This window comes from Colobus angolensis, unplaced genomic scaffold (assembly GCF_000951035.1).
Source record: "Colobus angolensis palliatus isolate OR3802 unplaced genomic scaffold, Cang.pa_1.0 Scaffold360, whole genome shotgun sequence".
NCBI classification, from domain to species: domain Eukaryota; kingdom Metazoa; phylum Chordata; class Mammalia; order Primates; family Cercopithecidae; genus Colobus; species Colobus angolensis.
The window spans coordinates 416,710-423,792 of NW_012116933.1; the positions used below are offsets into that span (position 1 = coordinate 416,710).

Below are 7,083 nucleotides of genomic sequence, written 5' to 3' on the forward strand. Positions count from 1 at the left end.
TTTGCTTATTTTAATGTTGTTATTGATTTGTTGTTTGTTTTTAATATTTTGGGGGAATGTTTTTATGAAAACATTGTTGTTTTTGTATTATTAAGTTATGACCTTATGTAATTCCTGAAATTTCTGTTATTTATTATCATTATCTTGTTCTTAACGAATACTAGTCTATTTTGGTAAATAAATCATAGATGCCTGAAAAATGTGTAGTTCTGTTTGTAGGGTACAAATCCTTTTAAATAACAGTTATTAACTTTGTCTTTTATTGCCTTGATTTTAGTTATTTAAATTATATGATTCTTGACTAGTGATTTGGTAAGTATACACAACGTTTATATTTTATATTTATTTTGTATGTCTCCTTAAAATGCCACATATGTTTCTTATACTTTATACCTGTGTTAGTATCAAAGCCAAGAATGAAGCAACATAGTTGTCCCTGCCCAGTTAGGACAAAAATATTAATACATCTTTCCTTCTGTACTCCTTTTATTCCTTATCTTCACATCCACATTCCCTTTCTGCTTTTTGCCAATATAATCTATATTTTAACATCAAATTATTGTTGATTTGTAAATCTTTTTTAAATATTTAAATCTTTTATTTTGCCAATGATTTTCACATTTGTATTTGTTCTAAACATATTACTCGTGATTCTATAAACGTACCTTTGCGTTGGTTCACCACTGTGTCCCTGTCCCCTCCACAGAGCCTGGCACATCATATGCTCTCTGGCATTCTGTTAGGGATGCACTGCAGACTAACAGGAGAAAGAAAATATGAACCTAAACCAAATGAAACATTAATTTTCATAATAAACATTGCTTCTGTTAGCATGTTACCACCAAGATTATGGTAAATCCATAGAGTGGATTTTACCATGATAATCCCATCTCTGCATGGTCAAAACATTCAAAGACACACTACTCAAAATGAAAACTTTATGATTTCCTGTGTGTTAATACTCTTTTTTTTGGGGGGGGGGGACAGAGTTTCGCTCTTGTTGCCCAGGCTGGAGTGCAGTGGCCCAATCTCGGCTCACTGCAACCTCCACCTCCCGGGTTCAAGCAGTTCTGGTGCCTCAGCCTCTGGAGTAGCTGGGATTGTAGGCACATACCACCACCCCAGGCTACTTTTTTGTATTTTTTTTTTTTAGAGACATGGTTCGCTCTTGTTGCCCAGGCTGGAGTACAATGGCAGGATCTTGGCTCACCGCAACCTCTGCTTCCTGGGTTCAAGCAGTTCTGGTGCCTCAGCCTGTCGAGTGGCTGGGACTACAGGGATGCACCACCATGCCTGGCTAATTTTGTATTTTTAGTAGAGACGGAGTTTCACCATGTTGGTCAGGCTGGTCTTGAACTCCTTACCTCAGGTGATCCGCCTGCCTCGACCTCCCAAAGTGTTGAAATTACAGGCGTGAGCCATCAAGCCTGGCCTGTTAATACTCTTGAGAGGTGAGATGAGCACATTAACTTCATTGTTAGCTCTTTTAATGAATTCACCTGTAAATAATGGTACACATTGGTCTCAAACTCTCAGCTACACATTGTAACCACATGAGAAGACTTTTAAAAGATCCTTATAACCTGGTTACTCACCAGACCAATTCAATTCAGTTCTCTCTGGGTGAGACCCAGGCATCAGTATTTTCTAAAGCTCCTGATGCGACTGCAGAATCCAGTTAAGAACAAAAACATAGGAGAATGAATGGAGTCTAAATCTTCACTAGTTATGCCTCTGGATATAATTCAGTATAAGGAAGAGCTTTTCTGGATACTTAAAAAGTGATCTTGGTAGGCCAGGCACAGTGGCTCACAACTGTAATCCCAGCACTTTGGGAGTCCAAGGCGGGCGGATCACGAGGTAAGGAGTTTGAAACCAGCCTGGCCAGCATAGTGAAACCCCGTCTCTACTAAAAAGACAAAAATTAGTCGGCAGCATGGTGGCACACACCTGTAGTCCCAGCTACTCGGGAGGCTGAGGCAGGAGAATCGCTTGAACCCAGGAGGCAGAGGTTGCAGTGAGCCGAGACTGCACCACTGCACTCCAGCCTGGGCCACAGAGCGAGACATCATCTCAGAAAAAAAAGAAAATAGTGATCTTGGGAAACAGAACTTTCTAAATGATAGAAAAGCAGTTGCATCATTCAGTAACCATTTCCTCATTTCCAACATGCATGTGACTGGGAGTGTCACGCTCTGTTTTGCTGTGAAGATGGAGACAAGAGTTAGTCAAATCACTTAGTTTAAATCAACTTGGAAAACACATCATAATCCAGTTTTTCAAAATCAAGAACTTTGATCCTGTGGCTACTTTTTTTATAAATTTAACATTGATATGAACAGAATTAATACAGAACTCTTAGGAAAAAGACAATGTCTACAGATAACAGTAAGCGGAATTAGCTTTGTAGAGCTCTTTATTATTCCTGGCATCTTCCTTGCTAAGTCAATTATTAAACTGGTAATGTCTATTCATTTTATTATTTGTGCTGATGTTTATAAACACGCTATTATAAATATGCCTAATGCTTGGCATATAGCTTTTTTTTTTTTTTTTAAGATGGAATCTAGCCCTGTCATCCAAGCTGGAGTGCAGTGGTGCGATCTTGGCTCACTGCAACCTCTGCCTCCCGGGTTCAAGCAATTCTCCTGTCTCAGCCTCCTGAGTAGCTGGGATTACGGGCACATGCCACCATACCTGGATAACTTTTTTGTATTTTTTAGTAGAGACGCGGTTTCACCATATTGGTCAGGTTAGTCTCAAACTTCTGACTTCGTGATCTGCCTGCCTCAGCCTCCCATAGTACTGGGATTACAGGTATGAGCTCCCGTGCCCAACCAGCATATAGTCTTAACCATATTTTGAAGATAGATTTATTTGTAAAAGAATCTAGATTTTCAAATATAGATAGCTTGATGGAAAAATATCAAGCAAGCTGGGCACGGTGGCTCACACCTGTAATCCCAGCACTTTGGGAGGCTGAAGTGAGAAGACCACTTGAGCCCAGGAGTTCAATACCAGCCTGGGCAACATAATGAGTCCCTGTCTCTAAAAAATAAAAAGGAAAGGAAGCAAAATACTTAACAGAATAGAATCCGTGAACTTTCATCTTACAGAAAAATAATCAAGAAGATAATGTAAGTTAAGCGTCTTCTTTAGTGATTTTCACATAGTGCAGTGGTTCTCAAATAGTGGACCGGGGCCAGCAGCATGAACATCACTTGGGAATTTTAGAAATGCAAATTTTCTGGGTCTACCCTTATTGAACAGAATCTGAGATTTGAGCCTGGCAATCTTTGTTTTAATAAGCCCTCTCTGTGATTCAGTTACACTCTGAAGTTTGAGATGTTCTCACACGGTAGAAATGCTATGAAAAGGCACTGATTTTTATTATGTTTAGAAAAAAAAATTGTCCATAACAAAAGATAATATTTGCCCAGAAGTTGATTTTTATCTCTAGCACAAATAATCAGGGTACTTATCATTCTATTATATTTTTTCATTACATGTCAAAGATTCATAAGTAGTTTGCAACAGCTTTCTTCATACATTTAAGTAATCATTAATTCCTTACATTTGCTTTAAAAAATTCTTTAAAACAGCAGAGTTAGATTTCACATGTACTTTACTTACCTCATCAAGATAATGTTTCTGCAATGATCTCGCTTGTATGGTGCATAATTAGATCTAATATCTCTCTAATGAGATACACCATGCTATCTGGAACCAGCTGTTCTATCCTGGATAGCAAAGGACACTTTACACTAAATTTTCCGAGACACTCAAGAATAATAAAAGTGGTCATTTCATAAAATTGTATTTTCTTCCTTTCTTTAAGAATCTAGTTGTTTTTGAATTGATATAGATATTCACAACAGCTCAAAGGACTAAGGGAGTCAGCTAGTTTTGGCAGGAAGCATAATGTGTAATAATTATTACTCTGGGAGAGTAAAGACTCTCACTCAGTTCTCACAACTGTAAACAGTAAACTGAGAGTATAGACCAGATTTTTCTAATATCTTTGCATTTGCATATTTACCATACATCTGAAATTTTCACCTTACAGTTTTAAAAATAATATTCTTATATGAAGCATATATTTATTTATTAAAAAAGAGTTGTCCGTAGCCCTAGAAATGTTGTAGTCCTTTTTTCAGTGACTGCTTATGTATGTTTAATAAATATGAGAGGGAAGTAAGTAGACATATGTACCTATGGGGCTTGCTTTATTGATTATTCACTCACAGAAATATCTATGTGCATTTTTAATACAGACAAATGAATACACAATAGACATATGTGGATATGCAAAGTGAACTGCATGAAGGCACAGCCACTCATTTACATTCAGTAGCATTCTCACCTCCCTGCTCAAATGTAAATACATAACTATTTATCTAAACTGTATTTGCTTGTTAATGAAACCAGAGCATGCAGCATTTTATGAAAGTGTGGTGAATTAACGGATAAGATTTCCTCCCCTCCCTACAGCCTGAGTCTCTACAGAAGAGGAAATTAAGGGAGACAAACTGAACTGTGATGCTTGGGGACTCCCTTGATTCTGCCTGTCACCGTTTTTAAGCTGGCTCAAGGCCTCAGGGGAGTCTGGCTGTTCTAGCCTTCCTCAGCCAGCCAGACGGTAACGGTCCACTGCTTTTATTCATTACCCTGAATGTAATGCACTAAATTTAACAAGTAACACACTCAGCGGGAATTTATTGGCCTTTTGCAGCATGATTGCAAGGTAGGATATGGATATGGATTCCAATTACTGTTGACACCCAGATAAGAAGAACAAAGCCTGTATATAATTATTAATCAAAGTTGATATCTTAGGGAAATGAAATTAAATAAATAAATACATATCTCTATACTATGTGATGCAAACATTCTCAAGTTTGAAAAACTCTTTCTGGTTACACAATAGAGGCATTCCAATTAAATATAGCAATAATAAAAGAACAACATGTAGAGGCAAATGTTCTTATAAAGCAGCAACTTTCACATAAAAATAGCTCATGGAGCAGATGTATAGAAACTAACAAATTCCAAATGGAGGCTCAAAAGTAATGTGTAAATAAATAGCCAAATAAATAGCAGTCTTTAAATAAGGATTTAATATTTTAATTAGAAAAAGTAATCCACATAATATTGTTATTCCAGAAGGTAGTTATATAGAGATATACTAAAATAGAAGTAATTTTTTAAAAAGTATAGTATTATATTTTCATATCTACAGTACTAGAGTTACCCAATCATGAAAATTTTTGTTGGCCTATAGGTAGATATTTATGATGAACCTCAAAGTCCTTGGGTTGCAACAGGAAAATGGGAGGAGCCAGATTCATTAACTCACTTCATGCAAGGATTTGCTATTGAGATTCTTTGTTTTATTTGTAAAGGCCATAGGGAAACACAAATATAAAGGTATAGAAGAGAATGAACATGATTATATTTTATCACACTGTGGATGAAAAATGCTGAAGAATGTAAGTCATACAAAAACAAAAGGGAACGTCACCTTCTATGTGATTAACCCAAATGACCAATTTAAATTAATGAAACATGCATCACGGGTAAAGGCTTGAACCCTCACATTACACAGAATCATATCCTGGTTTCAATAATTACTAGCTTTCTGACCTTGAGCCACTAATTTAATCTCTCTTAGCCTGTTTCTTCAAGTGTAAAATAGGGACAACTATAGTAGCTACCTGCGTTGTTATACTAAAATAAAATAATCCCAGTAAATTACGGAAGATTGTACTGGGTGCAAAGTAAATACTCAATAAACATTAGCATTTCATGTTATATTGTATTAATTTAACCTATTCAGTATTAAAACTTATTAAGTTAGAAAGCAAATATCATCAAAACCTTCCTTTTATTCCTGGATATGCTTTAGTATAAATTTTGTTAATGAAGAAAAGGGACATTTTATTCCTCTATGGATCAGTATGGATTTGAGTCATAGTTTTTACCACAGTCTCATCACATAACTGTGTGAAGTTAAATTGTGCTTCTGATACTCAGCATATTTAATGTATAACATTGACCCGATGGTATCTGCCTTTGAGGGCATACAGGGGAAATTGGAGGAAACGTACATCTGTAAGTTTGTCCCTGAGGTTCCGCATGTGGGCTAGCACTACCCAAATATGGAGCTATTTATTATTAGGGTTCTATACATGGACTCTTGTGTTTCATCATCAATGTGATCCCTCCAGGTATGATTCCCAGTAGGTAGCAAAAGAAGGCTGAAACATGCTAATTGGTCTTTTCAAGACTTTAGAGTTAATAAAATGGCAGAGCAAGAGCCTAACTCACCCTAGCTCAGAGTAACCATAAGTCAGTGTTCTTTCTACTACAGAAACTGCCCTCAGTAGGTAAGGAAGTAAAGGTAGATAACTGACAAAATATGTGTGTGTGTGTGTGTGTGTGTGTGTGTGCGCGTAAAAAGCATATGCTATTGATCATGACGGTTGGTACAGAGTTTGGGTTTTAAACAGAGAATGGCTAAATGAAAATCATGGAAGTTCTGCCATGTTTTTTTCTGAATTTCCTAGGAATGTCATGGAGGTTACCTAATTGAAGCCATAAATAATTGAAATAATGAGACAAAATTATCTGCAGAGAGATAAAGAAGTACTTCAATGTCAATATCAACGACTGATGCTTTGGGGGCTAAGTCTTCAAAAGACCCATAAAGCCAAAGGAAGCAGTGAAGTAACATGGATTCTGTCAACCTTAGGGAATCCTAGTATAACAATAAAATGATTATTTAAGCCACACACATTAACTAAACCTAACAATCAAATACTATCATATTGTAGATATGTCTAATTATTTTTTCATTTGAATTTTGTCATTATACTGGAACAATTTTTATTTCAGAATACATGGGATTTTCATGTAAAAACTGTTCAAAGTTAGAGGCCTAGTCTTCTGAATCAGAGAAACATGAATAATACATGATCTTTTAAACATTAAGAAAGGAGGCCGGGCGCGGTGGCTCAAGCCTGTAATCCCAGCACTTTGGGAGGCCGAGACGGGCGGATCACGAGGTCAGGAGATCGAGACCAT

The 7,083-nt window shown here is 36.7% G+C and overlaps 1 protein-coding gene across 1 annotated transcript in view; it reads right to left on the bottom strand.

Moving 5' to 3' along the window:
- Window positions 1-2,184: 2,184 nt before the first annotated feature.
- LOC105519893 (putative uncharacterized protein encoded by LINC00478) overlaps window positions 2,185-7,083 on the bottom strand; it is a 426,129-nt gene continuing 421,230 nt past the window's right edge. The window contains exon 5 of the transcript XR_001003034.1: window positions 2,185-2,203. The gene's annotated coding sequence lies outside the window, so the exon portion shown is untranslated. The remainder of the gene's footprint in view (window positions 2,204-7,083) is intronic.